The sequence below is a fragment of the Alligator mississippiensis genome, chromosome 3 (assembly GCF_030867095.1).
Source record: "Alligator mississippiensis isolate rAllMis1 chromosome 3, rAllMis1, whole genome shotgun sequence".
Classification (NCBI taxonomy): domain Eukaryota; kingdom Metazoa; phylum Chordata; order Crocodylia; family Alligatoridae; genus Alligator; species Alligator mississippiensis.
In genome coordinates, this window is record NC_081826.1 from 86,055,770 (window position 1) to 86,075,184 (window position 19,415).

At 46.6% G+C, this 19,415-nt stretch overlaps 1 long non-coding RNA gene across 2 annotated transcripts; it reads right to left on the reverse strand.

The window, feature by feature from the left end:
- Positions 1 to 1,335: 1,335 nt before the first annotated feature.
- On the reverse strand, positions 1,336 to 4,280 carry LOC132249332 (uncharacterized). 2 transcript variants are annotated; one of them, XR_009460747.1, is made up of 2 exons: positions 3,652 to 4,280; positions 1,336 to 2,649 (listed from the first exon to the last, which is right to left on the reverse strand). It is a non-coding gene; the product is annotated as an uncharacterized LOC132249332 (long non-coding RNA). The 2 variants fall into 2 exon arrangements; XR_009460748.1 differs by lacking the exon at positions 3,652 to 4,280 and adding an exon at positions 3,246 to 3,641.
- Positions 4,281 to 19,415: the final 15,135 nt, after the last annotated feature.

A 19,415-nucleotide genomic window follows, 5' to 3' on the forward strand; every position in this document is an offset into this window, starting at 1 on the left:
GTTTTATTTTCCCCACCATGTTGAATGGGGAAAAAACCCTTTGTCTTGGATTAGATTAAACATGGTATTTCTCTCAAGACTGAACAACTCCAACAGGTGAAATGGAGAGACCACCTCAGAATGCTGCACAACATGGTGACCAAGGCACACTCTTGAGTGACAGAGGATTTCAAGCAACATCTCTTCTGTGAATCCAAGAGGAAGTGTCCTTGAACTAAGCCCGCTCTCCAGATACGACCTACCCACATAAGTAAAAGATAGTCCAGGGTGGATCTCCATTAATCTGTCCTGTTAGAGTTGCTCCTCTTCACATACAACATTTATTAAGCCAGAGAGACCAACTCCTTAGAGCGACAGTTGGGGCACTCATGCTAGAGGTGGGCCACATGTGTAGTACAATACCTGAACTGTCCCCTCCAGCCTGTATTAGGACTTGTCTGTGTTAATTTAGGCTGGTGTTAGTGAAAGGTTGCCAGCCTCTGCACTGTAACAGTAATGAAAGTAGGAGCAAAATACCGTTCAGAATGAAGTTGCAAAACAGCTACTTGCTTGTAATACTTTAACTGTGTCAAATAATGGAATACAAATACAAGAAATCATTAAACTGAGAACAGGCACTATACAATCAGAGCCAATTACATTAACAGACACAATTTTATAGCTTTAGAATGAGAAAGGAAATCTAGCTCAAAGCAAAAATCTCACTTCAAAAGTCTCAACTTTTTCCACCTTATTCCTTTTAAATATCTCCAGTATTATTTTGGACACTAAAGATCTGTTCCATTAGTAAGATCTATTTAGTTTCACCAAAAGTATAAAATCATGTGTTTGGTATTCATAATCAATAAGGTATACAATCAAGAAGAAAATAAACTATTATCCATAACTTTCTTGAAGGATTCTGCTCTGCAAGAAAGTGTTTTTTCAGAAACTATAATCACATGGTCGCTGTCCTATGTCTATGCACAATCTTTATTAACATTCACTTGTGTATAGCCAACTAAAAAAAAAACAACAAAAAGACTTTCTAATTTGAGGCATTCCCACCTGATGAGTGTTCAGTTTCATATAATCTCTCCCAAGCATGATGTGGAAATTAAAAAAGGGAACCAAAACAAAATCTACAAGAACGCTATCTGCACTTCAGTTTATACCCATGCCTCTGGCAAAACAAAAAGCAAACAAACCAATGTCTGCATCCATGCAAATTAGCTAAACCTATAACTAGAATATAGAAAGCTTGATTCACAGCCCTCGCTGACCAAAAGCCACCAGCAAAAAGAATGACTGATAAATAAGGCGTTAGAAAACACTGGCCTCTATTACATGTTTCTCTTTCTCTCTTTTTTTTTTTTTTGGTACAAGTCTTTTCCTGGTACATCCTTTAGCTTGCAAAAGGAGTATGGCTGTACCAAGCTGGTCTGAAACATCTTTCTCCCCCTTTTCTTGATGAGGTATCAGTACTGTTTGGTGTCCAACCTCCGAATGCAAAAAAATCAAGGCAAATTAAGTGTTCTTAGATCTGCTTTCCAATTCAAAAGCAAATCTGGTACTTGACATGCTTTAAGTTGTCCAAACCACATCCAATTTACTGTAAAATTAAAGTTTGTTTTGCAATACCCCATACACATGCAAATCAGGATTTACATTTCTACACGTTTGGTTTAAGCAAGTTTGTTTGAGACCTTAGAGCTTTTTAAAATAATTTTCTACCTGCTGGTCAAAATTCTGAGTAGAATATTTCTTGAGAGTATTTAGCGGAACAAGCAAATACTCTTTTGCAAGCCCTTTTGGAAAGCATTCATTATCAACAGGTGCCAAGAAACTGGTAACTTTAATGTGTGGGTCACCGCTGTCACTATCTGTGTCCTGTTGAACACATTTCTCAGCATCCAGGGAGCCTGAACTCTCTTTCCAATCTGGAGTGTGTACTTTCCAATCAGTCATTTGTTTTAAGATATGACTTTCTTTCACAGCCTGCTGTGGCCTAGACCTGTGTCTAGCCTTACGTTTGGCTTTTTTACATTTTAGAGAACTGGTAGATTCTGCTGGCATCTTCAAAACTTTCTCATTTTCCTTGGACAAAGGAACCCTAGACAGTCCCTTCAAATCCTCATTGCTGACCTGTGTGATAGCAGCCATGATGCAACTTGGCATTTCTGGCACTTCTGCCACAGGGTAGAGCTCCTTTCTTCTGTGGACTTAAAAGAAAACCACCATAGTCATTTGCACTCTTTTTACAGGCACTTATTTATCCATCTACTTGCACTACTGCTATCACTGTAATATCTAAGCATTTCACAATTACTAATGTATATTCTCATTCCCATCCCTTTTGAAGCAGCAAAGTGGTCTCCCCCAGATTTAGTGACTTCTCCAAAAAAAGACACACAAGACGACAATAGATAAACCAATAATTCCACTCAGTTTCAGTTTCACCAGTCCTAGCCCAGTGTCCTGTTGAGCAAGCAGCCCCTTCTCATGCCTCTAATAACAAAAACCAGTTGTTCTATAAAAGCTTGCTTAGGAGGAGATCGAAAGACAGTAAGAACAAACTCTTTGAAGAGCTTCCTGGTGCTTCCTGATTCCAGATGTGCTGCAAATATTCTTCCTCTTACAGCATAGCATGGTCTGTTGGCTTTTGTCTTACTGAAATCGAAAGAGCGTAAGTGTGAATGCAAGAAGACTGTTTCAAACAAACAACACAAAACACACAGGAAGGGGTGGTAAATCAATATGCTCTTCCTTCTGTATCTTAACAGCACTGGACAGATGGTTGAAAACCCAGCAGGTCTTGCACGCCGGACAGACAGAAATGACCTACAGCCCCTACCAAGGCAGTCAGTCCACAACCCCAGAGTGTGCAACTTGCAATGCTTCTTAGAGAGACTGAAGCTGTAGTCGGTTCCCAATTTTTAATTCAGGATTCCTAGCCCTTATACAAGGGCTGAAGCTACCTTAAAAGTTCCTTGATTCAAATTTTAAGTGTGGCAATATTTTGCTCAGGAAGATGAGGTTAACTAAGAAAGAATTTTGGGGTGAGGGTTATTTTTCTTTCCTAAAGCATATTTGTCTTAGAGCTAAGCAAAGGCCATACACCACAGTGTGCAATGGGCTGGGACACAGGGCAGTGCTGTGCAGAAATGCAGGTTAAGGCATGCCTTCCCTTCACCCAGCTCTTCAGAATGGTCTCAAGCAGCCTTAGGGGTGTCCCTTGGGTTTACACATCTTCAAAGTCCACTTACTTGTTCAAAGTGAGTCAGGAGTTCAGCATGCGGTGAAAGCTTGTCAGGGTCTCAACAAAGCATATCTGGAAGACCCTAACAATGCATGTTTAGCTTTCATCATTTAATACAAAAACGCATCAAAACTCGAGCCTGCATGCATGAATAAATTGGGCACTCAGACCCAGTTTCATCTTTCTCCTGCAATTGTGCCCAGGACTCCCTACAACCTGCAAGGCAGCAGGTTTCTATAATCCCTATCATCTCACCTTACCATGCTGCCCTGTGCAGGAGGACCATCTTGGGAGATTGGTAGAACTGGAAAGCCTTACAAGAACAGCCCCAGAAAATTCTTTCCTCAACTACCTTCCTATAGGGTGTTAACCAGGCCTCCTTAACTTCACTAGGTTACTTAGCCCCAACTCACCCTGACCTGATGCCAGCTCCTGCCTGTTGGTCATCCTGGAAATTCCTTGTTTTGCTTCCTCCTTGGTAGAGTGCAGTGGGTTGTTTGTATCCCTGTCTGAATCTTCCACCACTGGCTTTAGCTCCTCAGCTTCTAGGCACAGTCCACCAACTTGCTTGATTTGCAATCCTGCTGCAGTCATTGCCTCATCTGTAGGAAACACCCTTGGAAGCTTTCTGTGACCTTGTAGTACAGGAATCACTTCAGCATTTCCCTGAGAACCAGCCAGGTCAGATAATTCAGCCAGTGCTGCTCTTGCATTACCAAGCTCTTTAGTACACCTAAAGGTGGCAGGACTAACAAATTCTTTCCAGGGATGGAATGGGTCACTGGAATGAAAGGAGCCACAGGCTGCAGTAGTAAGTAAGCCAGGTGCTTATCATGGCCCTTTTTGGCCATTTTGCTGATTTTTACTTTACACCCTGTAGAGGAGGCAAGGGTGACTCAAAGGCCCTCCTTATGTTAGGGAAGCCAGCCAGATCTGCTTAGTTCAGGGTGGGCTGGAACTAGGTTGAGGCAGAAGGATGAGCTGACCCACCCACAACTACTTGCAGCTGAGCAAGAAAGAAGCAAAAAAAAAAAAAGTTCAATTGATCCTTAACCACCGCTGCATCTGGTCAGTAAGCAGGCAAAATGAAGCCTTCCAGGCTGCTGGTGTTATAGCTTCTCAAACACTAGTAATGGGACAGGGCTGGGGAACAAAATGAGCCTGAATCACATGACTAGGTCAAACAAATCAGGACCCTTAAAGGAGGCACTGAACTAAAATGTTCAATTGATCCTTAAACAGACTCTTTGCATTTTTTGTTTGGCTGAGCTATGCCAAGCAGATAGGTGCAAAAATGGAATTAGGTCACCCTTGTGCTTCTCCATTTCTCAGAGGAGAAGTGTTTTGTTGTCCAACTTTCGACTTTTACAGCTGCCTAGTACCTTCGTTCAAGTTTCCACTGCACAGGTTGGAGCCGTTCCTTTCTTCATGCTCCAAAGAGTGAACAAATACATGGCTTTCCAGAGAGCCCCCAAAGTGTCAGGTGTGGAAACATTAGGGAAAAGTATGATCCCTACCCAAAAGGAATAAAAACAAAGGGCAAAACTCAAGAAAAAACTCATCTGAGTTTTATAAGAAATTGCACCTTATATTAAAAAGATAGAAAGCTCCAATGGTAGTATCTGTGTATATGCACAGACCCACGCCTTGTGAAACAGTCCAAATTGCATGCTCCCATTTATTTTTTCACCCCATGCTTGTGAATGCAATGAGCCAGTGTTTTGATGTAGACTAATTACTGATACTGGCAGTATTATTTGCCAACAAAAAAAAGGTTTGCAGCTCTCCTGGCAAATACGGTTGCTCCTATTTTCAAAGAAGCTAATTAGTGCAGGCCTATTAAATGAGTACTATTAGACTATGGTAAGCACTCAGTTCCTTGGCTTCAGTTTGTACATGTTCAGCAACAATATGCTGTTCTTACTTCCTGATCTGTCAGGGACAAATACATCATATCATACGAACAACTGCTTGAGGAGGGAGAGAGTGGGTAAGGCAAGGTAGTCTAGGAGTTAGGGTGTATGACTGCCTGCTGAGCTAGCTCAAACAGTCTAATACACTGTGTCACAGCCTTTGGGATATAAAGAGCTCCCCTGACACATGCCCTTGGCTGGAAGGTCACAGGAGTAAAGCCCACAGTCCAGTTGAGAAAAATAATCAACCATAGTTTGGCAAACAGCTATTTTTCCCTTTTCTCTTCAAACTTTCTGACTTGACACGTTACTGTATTGCACTTCACATCTGATTAAATTAATCACATTACATTATGCTATAGCAGCTGTGACATGAGGCAATGGAATGTGAATGGTGTATAAAGATGTACCAGCATCAAATCACTGCTACCTGCTCCTATCTCAACAGCCATGTTACCAGCAGCTGTGGGAAGGGGGTGGGGGCACATCTTGTTCAAATGTTTCCTTGCAATTAAATTGGGCTTTTTGCTGCTGATTGTTCTGTTCTCGTTTTAACTTACATCAGATCATTAATATGATTCTCCTGTGCTCAGAAGACTTAGAGTAGTCTCCCTCTAAAACCTCTGCACATGCTCACTGCAATGTGTTACACAACACTAGCTATCTCATCAGAAAGCAGTTTAAAAAATCATTTTTTAATCAGATACAGTAACTAATGCAAGATTAATACAATGCTGAATGTCTAGATAATTGCAGCCTGTAGAGAGAATGCTAGGAGAATGGTTTTGTCGCTTATGGTCTCAATCCATGTTAACTTTAGGGTGCATAGATTGCACAGTAATGAATTACAAGAGTCCAAAAACTGTAAACTACAGTGCACTGACTTAGAACCTCCGGATAGTCCTCATGGGTGCTTTCAAGGTGCAATGGTGAGAGTTTAAGCTCCCACACCCTTGTAAAAACCTGAGAAAGGACCATGGGAATATCACTGCCTGCCACTGGAGTAAAATACCTGATCAGCACAGAGAGTCATAGCTGGAATAGATAAAAAGCTACAGGTATTCCTCTGTAAATCAGTTTAACCTGGGCCAGACATAAAGGATATTCCGTATAAGATGTCCCCATGATAAATTTGACTGTCTGACTGGAAATTGCTTCTGTAAAAGTGAAGGACAGCCATGGTAAGCATCATTAGCTACCTGTCCAGGAACTTAAACCTCTTCCCCATGTTTTTCTAGGATGGTCTCTAGGAATTAATAGGAGTGAGTAATACACAGTAGACCATATTGTCCCAATGAAAAGGTTAACTAAGCAACTGTTAACTTTGTTTTTCTATAATCTGCCTTGGAAGACTGCAAAGGGATCATACAGGGAAAGAGATCCATATTTTGTTGAGCTTGTGGTCTCAAATATTGGGCACAACCAGTGTATACAGCATGTGGGCTACTATTCCATCTAAGCTGGAGTAGAAGTTTTAAGGGGACAAGAGGGCTTGGTTTTTTTAATAAATTCTAAATCCCTTTATTCCTTTGTGGCTTTCTAGCCTGAAGTCAGCACATCTGTCTTTAGAGGTGTATTGTACACAGTTTTCATATGAAGATGAATGGATTTCATCAGCTTATTTTAGTTCTAGTTAAGCTAATCATTTATCAGATCAGACTGATTGTGGGTCTGGCTTCCCATATTGCTCAATAGCTCAAAAAACAATAATTTGGGATTCTACTTTCTCTGGTTATTCCATGAATCATCAGACCTTACCCAAACTACATTTGGCAAAGGTTGGTATGATCCCTGGTGGTTGGTAACCAGTCACTTCTTAATGTCCCATTTTTAAATTATCTTTCATGTCCGCTAAGGGCAAAGCAAATACCAGCCCAGAAAATCTGAGAGGGGCTAAATTTATCTCTCTCATAGCTAATCCACAGAGGAAAAAAGAGAGACTTACTGCCAGAAGAGAGGATGAAAAAAAAAACCCCAGTTCTTGGAAATGGGGAGGCTGACTAAAGAATGAGAAATATTAAGCCTAAAAGACCTTTTGTTATTTTTATGTAATAGCCTGGTCCAGTGGAATCTATTTCCAGTTCAGCTATTTGTGCAATGGTAATTTACAGGTGAGTGCATGATATAGGTTCCTCTCTTTGCTATACATGGAGAATATGAATTGTTATAGCCCCTAACTGCAAGAACTCTTTAGCTCAGTCTGTAATAATTTTTTATGTCAGTTCAGAAAGTTTCTGGCTTAGTCCTGATGTGCTGGCCTAGAAGGCAACTATCACATAAAAGTGAGTTCTGGTATTTGGACTAGTATAGGCCTCGGGTGCTCAGAATAAGCTGCTCTTGAGCAGAAGATGCCACCAGGTCAGAACCACCATCTTGGTCAATACAGCTGGAATGGAAGTGAAAAGCTTTGCAGGCCAAACTAAAGAATAAAATCTGTATAGCTAGCTGGGACCTACAGGATCTTAGGTCAGGTCTACACTTCAAATTTTTGCTGATGTGCTAAGTTGACTAAAAAGTAAGAAAAGCTTGCACCCAGCCAACATGCTACACTGTCCTCTAGCTACTGGGTTAGCAGAAGAGGGCTTTTGTTGTCACAACTTGTTGATTGGGAGCACCACTGCAGAGTGGCAAAGACTCTATAGTGCAGACAAGCCTTTGTATTCTGTCTGGTTGAACACGGAGTAGGACTTAGAACGCACACTCACCGGTAGCTTACATGGCTTTGGACAGTTCACTGCATTTTTCTGTGTTTTCCTTTGCATTTTTGTTTGGCCTGCCTCTTAAAAAAAATGTAATGTTCTTTGAAGCAAGGACCATCTCTCACGGTGCTTTTACAGTGTCTAGTACACTGGGGATGATAGCAACAGAGGTAACTAGGAACTACTAAAATAAGGTATAATAGTAATCATTGTGAGACCTTGTGTTATCCCTCAAATATACGTTGTTTTTAGCTGTTTGATTCTTGGAATCCCAGAATCATATCTATTAAACATAAGTGTGGAATCTCCTAATCACATCTCAAGATTTTAATTTTTAATGAATTTTTGTTCTAAGGTGGAGACAAGTGTATAATCATTCTCCTTCTGGGGAGCGAGAGTAAATTCATTAGGTTTATTTATGAAATGTATGTAGGGCCTGCAATCCAAAGCTTTATAGCTAAAGTAAAGCGAATATGTAAAAGGAAGCCAGTCCTATTCAGACAAAACTCCTACTGTGAAGTTAAGTGGGGCATGGCCCTGAATAGGAGTGGTAAGATTGTGCCCTTACTCTCCTTGAAATGTATCAGTATTATTATTGTAATTTGAAAGCAACATAATTATTGTTGATTTTTACCATTTCAAGTGAATATTGCTGTAACCCTGGGTGCAACACTACATGCACCCTCACCTGAATAATGGGATCCTGGGGTACCCGGTAGCCAGTAGCCCTGCCCAGCCCCCCTGGGAAGCTGCTGCAGTGCCCCAAGCGGAGAGCCTCCCCATACAATCAAGCACCCTTGCGGACAGTTCTCAAACTATTTACAAGATTTAATTATTTACATCATAATAAATAATCATGAAATAAACACATGGATATACTGTCTAATAAACCCTCAAGAACTTATTTACACTGTCTCTCACTTGCACACTGTGTACTGGGGATCCCATGTGCACTGCCCCTGGCAGGGTATCTCAGGGAGCGGGACTGTCTGTGTCCCTGCACGTGGTCTGTGGACGCTCCCTGGCGCTGGTGTCCGTCTCCGTGCTCCTGGGGTCTCTGGGCAGCAAGCGGCGGCTCCGGTGCAGTTCCTGCGAGACAGCCTTCCCCTGCCTTTGCCCCTCTTCCCTGGTTCTGCTGTGAGCAGTGTCTGGGCTGCAGGCTATAGCAACCCTCCTACTGCCCCACACAGCCTCACAGCCCCAGCAAATGCAGCCCCTCCCTGGGCTTTACCTGCCCCTGGGGCCCCTCACCCCTCAGGGAAACTAGGGCAGACTCCGGCAGTCCCCACCCCGGCTCTGCTGTGCTCACCCAGCCACACCAGCTGCAGTCAGGTCTCTTCAGACTTGGGTTCTCCACATCAGCAGTCCCTGCCTGCTCCTGCCGCCGCAACTTGAACATGAGCTTGCAGTGCAAATGAACATGAGCCTGCAGTGCGATGCTGTGACTAGTAAAGCGACCAAAATGCTGGCTTGCATCCATAGATGCTTCTCAAGCAAATCCCGGGACGTCATTCTCCCCGTGCATGATCAGAGGTCAGGGAAGCAGACCCTACGATGACAGGCTGAGAGCCCTGGGGCTCTTTAGCCTGGAAAAGCGCAGGCTCAGGGGTGATCTGATGGCCACCTACAAGTTTATCAGGGGTGACCACCAGTATCTGGGGGAACGTTTGTTCACCAGAGCGCCCCAAGGGATGACGACTAGGTCGAATGGTCATAAACTACTACAAGACCGTTTCAGGCTGGACATAAGGAAGAATTTCTTTACTGTCCGAGCCCCCAAGGTCTGGAACAGCCTGCCACCGGAGGTGGTTCAAGCGCCCACATTGAACACCTTCAAGAGCAAACTGGATGCTCATCTTGCTGGGATCCTATGAACCCGGCTGACTTCCTACCCTTTGGGCAGGGGGCTGGACTCGATGATCTTCCGAGGTCCCTTCCAGCCCTCATGTCTATGAAATCTATGAAACTTCTCCACTCTGCTCCTGCAGGCCTCTCTCAGGAGCTCTCCGAGGGACCACTGCACTGAGACACTCAATCCGGTCTCCAGCCTGTCCCTCAGCCCCCCTCCTCTCTCTTGTTCCCCCCCCGTGGGAAAAACTGCTCCCCCTTTTATCCAAGCCTCTCAGCCAATCCCAGTTCAGGGCCGTTCCCGGGCTTTTGCTAAGGGCTCTCTTTCAAACTGTGCTGGGGTTACATAACCCCTCCCACTTCCAACAGGGCTGCTCCCAAACAGCTTCACTTGCCCTCAGAGCCTACAGTGTCCCCTCTGGGACAAACTCTGTCTCTCTGCCAGGCAGCTCTTCCCCTTCTGTTCAGGTGGGTCCATTTTTTAGAGGCTGCTACATCCTCCCCCGCGTCAAGGTTCGCTGTCCCAGCGAACCGGGCTGGATGCAGTCTCAGTCCCTTAGTACTTCCATGGTGAAGAGATGGAGACCTCGCTGCTGACTCCCGGCGCATCGTATGTCAGCCGGGATACTCCTTTCCTTATTCAAATGGGCCGGGGTGTATCGAGCGCTATCTCCTTGGAGCTAACTTCTTCACTGTCATCAGGACTCCAACCCTGACCACGTGGGGACTCCAACTCCTGGTCCCAGTTAATATCGCCCTCCTGTTCCGCACCGGTGCTGCCTGCAGCAGGATTTGATGAGAGTCCTGTTGTATTCTGAACCGGGCTACTACTCTGCCCGGGCTGAGGGGAACCCCCTGGGATGGGCCCCACACTGGGGTCCACGGAGTCCTGAGGCTCCAAGTGACACCAGGCAACCCCAGTACCTAGGTCTAACCCTTCAGAATAGTCCTCTTCAGACTCACTACTGGGCTCGTGCCAGTGTCCAGTGAGCTCACGCCCTTCCTGCTTTGCACAACGGATCCACCGCCGTGTGGTATTTTTCCGTGGGGACTCATGACCCCCTTCTCTTGTCAATGAGGGTCCCACCAACTCCCCTACCAGAAGGAGCACGTTCCTATGCACAGTCTTTTCTGGGCCGCTTCCACTTTCAGGGCGTATTTTGTAGACTGGTAAATTCCCAAGTTGTCTTAATAATATAAGGAGAGGGCCGCCACCTATCAGCAATTTTGTGTTTTCCTACCACCCCAAGGTTCCTCAGCAGCACCTTATCTCCAACCTGTAGGCCTTGCGGACGCACTCGAAGGTCATACCTCTGCTTGTGCCAGGCTGTGTTTCGATGGGCAGCCTCCATTGCCAGCCGGTACGCTCGCCGCAGTCTCTCTCTCAGCTTTTGAGCATACTGCCCATATGATTTGGACTCACCCTGGTCCTTGGCAACCCCGAAGCAGAGATCTATTGGTAGTCGAGGTTCCCTTCCAAGCATGAGTGAGTAGGGGCTGGCTCCGGTGGCATCATTTCTGGTAGCGTTGTATGCGTGCACCAAAAAAGCTAGGTGTTGACTCCAACGATCCTTCGGTTCGTTCCTCAGTGTACCCAACATATTAAGTAGAGTCCGGTTAAACCTCTCCGGATGAGGGTCCCCTTGAGGGCGATAGGGAGTGGTCCGTGATTTCCAGATGCCAGCCATCCGGAAAATTTCTCTTAACAGGTGACTTTCGAAGTCTCGACCTTGATCAGAATGGATCCGCTCCGGAAGGCCATACACCACAAAGTATTTTTCCCACAGAACCTTTGCCACAGTGGTGGCCCTTTGGTCCCTGGTGGGGTAGGCCTGGGCATACCTGGTAAAGTGATCTGTGACTACTAGTACATTGCTGATGTTTTTGCGATGAGTTTCAATAGTTAGGAAGTCAATACACACCAGCTCCAAGGGCTTTGAACTGCTAATGGTGTGCAGGTATGCCGTCCTAGTCGGCAAAGTCTTCCGCTGCACACAGCGTGCACAAGTTTCACATTTCTTTTGGACATCTCTGGCCATCCCAGGCCAATAAAATCGGTCCCGAACCAATGACAGCGTTCACTCAATCCCAAGGTGCCCGAGGTCGTCATGCAATGCTCTTAGTGCCAGTGTCCGGTATTCTTGGGGCAGCACTAGTTGCTTGCAAGTGCCCCCATCCAGGGTGGTTACCATTCGACACAGTGCTCCCTCTATGACCCTCAGTCGGGGCCATTCACGAAGGAGGTGTTGGCCACCAAGTGTTTTAGGCTTGAACTCTTTTGACAAGTCCCCTTTTTTCTTTTTTTTCTAAAATTTCTTTTATGTCAGGGTCAGCTTCTTGAGCTCGCCGCCATCCCATGGCATTGAGTCGTGGCAGCGGCGATTGATCTAGAGTCACGTAACCCACCGTGGCCCGTGGGACACTGTCTGGTGCCAGGCCCAGCACTTCTGCTGCACAGTCAGGTGCTCTCTGCCTCAGATGTTCTTCTTTCCTCCAAACCACAGATGCTCTGCACTTCATCCACTGTTGCTATTTCTCTCTCCTGCTTATACGTTTGTCGCAACAAAGCATCAGCATCTATGTTTTTCCTCCCTGCTCTATAGTGTAAGCTGAAACGGTAATCGGCCAATGCTGCTACCCAACGGTGCCCTGTTGCATCCAGCTTGGAACTTGTTAGCACATAGTTCAGTGGATTGTTATCAGTCCAAACTTCAAACTGGGTCCCATACAGGTAGTCCTTGAATTTGTCAGTCACTGCCCACTTGAGTGCAAGGAACTCTAGCTTATGCGTCTGGTACCAAGTTTCACTGTCGACTAAACCTCGGCTGACAAAAGCAAAGGGTTTTAATTTTCCTTGGTGCTCTTGGTATAGCACAGCCCCCAACCCCTTAAGGCTGGCATCCGTATGCAATACAAATGGCCGTTGCCAGTCTGCAAAAACTAATACTGGGGCACATGTCAAACTCTGGATGAGGGCTCTGAATGCCCGCTCACAATTTTCATCCCATCGCGGCCCAAATGACTCTAATGGGTCCTGCAAACCCAAGGACCTGCCTGCTCTTGCCTTAGACAGAGCTCCTTTACTTCGGATCTGGCTCCTTTTCACCTGATATCCCCAAGTGAGGTCATTTAGGGGTTTTGCCAATCGGGCATAGTTCTGGACAAATCGTCTATAGTACCCAGCAAACCCCAAGAATCGCTTAAGTTCCTGAAAGTTCCTTGGCCTTGGCCACATTGCCACGGCATTGATCTTATCGGGGTCTGTGCTGACTCCCTCCTGGGACACTATATGTCCAATGTATTTGACTGATGTCTGGCAAAACTGGCACTTGTCCAGGGCAAGCTTAAGCCCAGCAGCTTGCAATCGATCCAGGACTTTCAACAGTTGCTCTTCATGCTCCTCTAGAGTCTTCCCAAATACTATGAGGTCATCCAGGTATACCAGCACTTGGGTCATGTTCATATCTCCCACTACCTTTTCCATTAACCATTGAAATGTAGCAGGGGCACCGGAGATCCCCTGGGGCATCCGCTTGAATTGGTAGAACCCCAGTGGGCAGATGAAAGCCGTTTTTTCTTTATCCTCTTGTGCCAGTGGAATTTGGTAATAACCGCTCCGCAGATCAAGCACTGAGAACCACTGGCTTCCCAACAAACAATCAAGGGCATCTTGCACTCGGGGAACGGTGTATTGGTCCACCGTAGTGCAGCTGTTGAGGGTTCGATAATCAATACACATCCGAATTTTGCCAGATTTTTTCCGCACTACCACAATTGGGGAGGTGTATGGGCTACGTGTCTCGGATATGATACCATGGTCCAAAAGTTCCTGGAGGTGCCGCCTCACATCCTCCATCTCTAAAAGGGCGATTTGTCGGGAACGCTCCCGAAACGGTCGGGTGTCTTGAAGCCGAATAGAATGCTCCACTCCTTTAGCCAGCCCAACATCCCATTCATGCACAGAGAATACGTTTCCTCGAGCACTTAGCTTTTCCTGCAGTCGGGTCTTCCAAGCGGCTGGCACTGGAGAGCTCCCAAAATTGAACTTTGCAAGGTCCACAATCTGGGTTTGTGAAGACTGTGTAGGCAACACAGCTACCTCTGCTTCAACCAGTTCAGCTACACATTGTCCCAGCTTCACTGTGATGTCTTTTCCTGTGGGGTTCACTACTAATACAGTCACTGAAGATGAAGCTTGCCCTCCAATATCAACTACCCCACTGGGAACCAGCATCTGCCTTAAGGGTCCAGAGTTCTTAGGTGGCTCTACCACAGCCAGCTTCTTGCGATGGGTCTGGGCAATGCCCTTAGGGGCAGTGAGTAAAAACTGGCTGCCTCGCGCAGGCACATTTCGGGAGTCTCGCCTGCATAATACAAAGCTCCCAGCCTGACATCAGTTTCAGGGCCGGCCGAGGTCTCAATCCGCTGATATGCTCCAGTGCAAAGGGCATGCATGGGCAAAGCTTTTAAGTACTGCTTCCCAGCCTTTTGCCGACAATATCGCGCTAGCACCTGGAACAGACTGGAATTAGTTCCGACAATTATATTGGCCCCCCGCATCCACTTAGGATCTGGGCACACAAGCACAGCAACAGCCACAGACTTGCATACCCTGGCCACTTCCTTGGGGAACTCTAGCTGGGCAGTAACACACCCACTGTACGGATAGACCTCTTGGCTTAAGCCACATAGCCCCAGCCCAGTTAGTGGTTGCAGTGGTAAATGCTTCAAAAACTTGTCATAGAAGGACTGGAATATAATAGTTACTTGTGACCCACTGTCTAACACAGCAATACACCTCCGTCCCTCTATCACCACAGGGACCTCTGCCCTAGGTCCCACTAGTCCTGGTGGAAACTGAGGTGGGGTTCCTGGACTGTCAGAGCCTGAGGGAGCTGAGACTTGGGTCGGCTCCTTCCTTGATGGCTGCAGTCGCTGCCATACCAGGGACGGGTTTCCCTGACTTGTACACTGGCGCTTGAAATGTCCGTCTTCCCCGCACTGGTAACAAAATTTTTCTCTCCCTTCGGGCCAGCGAGGCCATTGTGACCTGATAGCCAGTGAGCTTTGGGAGGCCCTGGGCTGATTTCCCTGTGTCACCTGGGCTTGCTGGTGCAGCACAGCCAGCGGCTGTGGGGCATTGTTGTCAAAGTCAGTCGCCGTCAGCATCTCAACAACCAATGCTCATGGTGGGCATGGAGCCACGGCCAATCCCTGGGCTGGCGCTGGTGTTACCGCTTTGATAGAGGCCTTTACAGCTTGTAAGCTTTCAGCCTCCCTGATTTCCTGAAGTAACTGCCCAAATGTAGGGGGATTCTCTCTTCTCCCAGTGAGGTTGAGATCCCTTACCAGTTGCTCATCATAAAGTATTCCTACCCGGAGTTGCTGCAAGCAAACTTTGCCAGCCATCTCCCAAGTGAGTCTTCCTTGGGCCACTAGCTGCTGTAACACTCTCTCTAATTGCAGGATGTAAGTTGAGGCTGGTTCCCCCTTTTGTTGGTACGTCTTATTAAATTCCAGGAACAAAGCCTCAGCTTGCACTGATTTTCCAAAGACACTAGACAGAAGTTCGAGACACTGGAGAACGGAAATGTTGGAGTTTTCCTGCTTAATCATTCAAACCACTTCAAAAGCTGGACCTCGGAGACTCTCCAGCAGCCGCCTCCGCTTCTCCTCTTCTGAGACTGCCCACGAGGCCAAAGTCTCTGTCACATGGGAATGCCAAGCCTCAAAAGTCTCTTCCCCTGGGGGAAGTGGGTCCTTCCCTGAAAATATGCAGAGCCTCTTGTAGGCAACCGACTCAGGTGATGGCTGGAGTGCCTCCTTCAGGGCTTTTCCCAATGGCTTTGCCCACTGTGGATCTGGTGCTCTGGAGCCCACCCCACTCTCACCTGGGGCAGCTGGCGCAGGGTCTTCAGCTCCTCTGGAGGGGGGTTCTTCGGATTCCCCTCCAGAGTCTGGGTGAGGAACCGGCCCCCCATCTACTAGAGTTACAGCCCAGATGTCCTCATCTGTGACCTCTAGCATCCAGGGAACATGCAGGACATCCACTGCAATTGTCAGTTCACATACTGCTATCTGTTGGTCCCCTCTCCCATCAGGGCGCACTCCACACACCTGACATAGTCTAAGGCATCGAGAGGACCCCCTGAGCAGATCCTGAATGGCCTCGGCCGAAAGGCCCTTGGGGATGTTGCTAATCACAATCACCCTCCCTGGGCTGACCTGCAGCTCCATGCACCACTGCAGAAGCTCGGCCATGGCCATAACAATTGAGAACCCTCACACCAACACTCCCACAATAGAGTGAAAAATTATTTGGGACAATCAAATCAAAACAAAAACACAAGCCTGCAGCAAGGTGGGGGAGATGCTCAGCTACGGGTACATGGCACCTGTTAAAATGGGTACACGGCCAGAAATCCCAGACGAGCCCCCAAAATGTAACCCTGGGCACGACACTACATGCACCCTCACCTGAATAATGGGATCCTGGGGTACCCGGTAGCCAGTAGCCCTGCCCAGCCCCCCTGGGAAGCTGCTGCAGTGCCCCGAGCGGAGAGCCTCCCCATACAATCAAGCACCCTTGCAGACAGTTCTCAAACTATTTACAAGATTTAATTATTTACATCATAATAAATAATCATGAAATAAACACACGGATATACTGTCTAATAAACCCTCAAGAACTTATTTACACTGTCTCTCACTTGCACACAGTGTACTGGGGATCCCCCAGCAAATGCAGCCCCTCCCTGGGCTTTGCCTGCCCCTGGGGCCCCTCACCCCTCAGGGAAACTAGGGCAGACTCCGTCAGTCCCCACCCCGGCTCCGCTGTGCTCACCCAGCCACACCAGCTGCAGTCAGGTCTCTTCAGACTTGGGTTCTCCACACCAGCAGTCCCTGCCTGCTCCTGCCGCTGCAGCTTCTCCACTCTGCTCCTGCAGGCCTCTCTCAGGGGCTCTCCGAGGGACCACTGCGCTGAGACACTCAATCCGGTCTCCAGCCTGTCCCTCAGCCTCCCCTTGTCCCCCCCGCGGGAAAATGCTCCCCCTTTTATCCAAGCCTCTCAGCCAATCCCAGTTCAGGGCCCTTCCCGGGCTTTTGCTAAGGGCTCTCTTTCAAACTGTGCTGGGGTTACATCACCCCTCCCACTTCCAACAGGGCTGCTCCCAAACAGCTTCACTTGCCCTCAGAGCCTACAGTGTCCCCTCTGGGACAAACTCTGTCTCTTTGCCAGGCAGCTCTTCCCCTTCTGTTCAGGTGGGTCCATTTTTTAGAGGCTGCTACATTGCTTATTTGTGATACTTCCCTTCAGCTATCCTTTGGCTGAGATCTGGAAGTCTCTTTGTATCTTTAGCTTGCAATTTTTTGCAGTACCCAGTCCAAAAAAAAACTTCAGTTCCTCTATGAAATTGCCCTGTAGTTCTATTTCCTTTCAAACCTTTTCTGGATCCTTGCTCTTCTAATACAAATCCATGCATAACAGGATTCCAGCTGAAATGGGTAATAAAAGGCTCCTATGCTGTAATGAATGCACCTATATAAAATTAATAATTTTCATTTGTCCAAATTTGACCAGGCATAATGGAAGCTGCAAACATAACTTGCCCCTGAGAATGACAAATCAATCACTGTACACTTCCCATTCTCTGATGGACAAATGGTGTAAGAATGACCATAAACTTCATCCCACCTCTGATTCTGAACTAAATCTGCATGGTACTTACTCCAAGATCTGAATAAGTTCCAAGATAACTAAATTGTCTCTGCCCTGAAGTCTCTTGTCTCTCCTGCTATTGTTACTGCAGGACAAGAACACTCTGTTCTGAATAATGAAAATACTGCACCCGGGTTTGAAGCCCAGAGACAGCTTTCCTGGAAGAGAAAGGCTGTTGGAGCAGAGAGAGATACCATATAATGATTTTCACATGTGCTTGTACTGGCATATGTGTGAGAGCTCATGCATGTGTGCGTGCGCTTTGCCAGGGCCCAGCAGCAAGGGTACCAAACATCTGAGAAAACAAAGGCCAAATCTTCAGATGTAGAACAGTACAGTACTTTTGAAATGTGACCCTTATCTCAGTGGCAAACGTCCTCCCTGCCACACTGAACTTGCACTAAGGCTGCAGACAATACTGGAGACTCTAAAAGCCAGAGACTCCATGAGTGAAAAAGTTGTTCGTGAGCTGCAAGTACTGCAACCCTGATCCTGGCCCATGGACCAGCCCACTTCCACTCTATCCATATAATCAGGAGGATATAATCCAGCTGGATCTCCCCAGCATATGATGTTTCCCTGGACATCACAGGTCTAACAGGGAGTCAGGGCCATTCACAACACACTGGGTATGTCTACACAAGATGCTACTGTGTAGTGGTTACTGCAGATTTATACTGCAGGTTTTCCTTGTATAATACAAGTACTAAATAAATGTGCAGTAACCAGAGTTACTACACAGTAGCACCAGCAAACACCTTTTTAGTGACACTACTGCCCAGTAGCCTAATAATACAGTGCAGTAGCATATTAGCACTGTTTGTGCTGCGACGTGCTACTGCACAGTATTATTCAGCTACTGTTCAGTTAGCATCTTGTGTAGACATGCCCACTGTGTCGTAGAGGCATATGGATGGGCTATTCTGACTTGGATATTCTGGGGTACACAGTGGCTGCATAAGGAGCTATTGGCAACAGCTGTGTTTAATTTAGACTAACAGCTCCCAGCCCAGAATCTAGGGGGAATACAGATGGCACACAAATACCTTTGCCTTCTTGTTTGCCTTCTAGTTCTTGCCTGTTAAAGAGCAAAACTAGGCTCCCCTTATAACACTGGCAATAGAGATGGAACAGTCTGCCACTATCCTGGCAATCCCATAAAATATAACCACCATTCAACTCTGATTTGCACAGAGACCTAACAAATATCATACAGGGCTGGGAAGAACAGACAGAGAATGTCCAATCTAATGCTGTACTCAGTGAGAAAGACAAAACTAAAGAGCAAACCTAATTCCCTCCCTGCCCTCCCACCCCATTTTACTTGATTTGGTACAGGACATTCCTGAAATGTTATGTGAGACTGGGGTGAATGTACATGGGTGCGACAGCCAAATAGTGAGCATGTTGACCAAAAAAAAAGTGTTGCATTCCAAAGACTCATTCAGAGGGGAAAGGAGGAAGCAAGAGAGTTCATATCTTTAGCAAGATTATAGTCACACTAAAGTGTGTTAATATGGGGCTCTTATTCAGTTTCTAAAAGCAGACCCTGAAAGCAAGTGTTTTTCTCTGCAAGAGAAGGCTGAGAGGTGATCTTGTGGCCATCTATAAATTCATCAGGAGGCAGCAAGGACTAGGAGATGCTCTGTTTACCAGAGCGCCCCTTGGGGTAACTATAAACGATGGCCACAAATTGACAGAGAGCAAATTTAGATTAGACATCAAAAAGAACTTCTTTACAGTAAGGGTTGCCAGAATCTGGAATGGGTTTCCAAGGGAGTGGGGAGTGTGCTCTCCCCTATCTTGGGGGTCTTTAAGAGGAGACTGTACAAGCACCTGGCTGGGGTCATTTGACCCCAGTGCTCTTTCCTGCCCAGGGCAGGGGTTGGACTCAATGATCTACTGAGGTCCCTTCTGACCCTAAAAATCTATGAAATCTATGTCTCTGTGTTCAGGCATTCTTTAACTATGTATTCTCTTGCAGTAGTGAAGCCTCC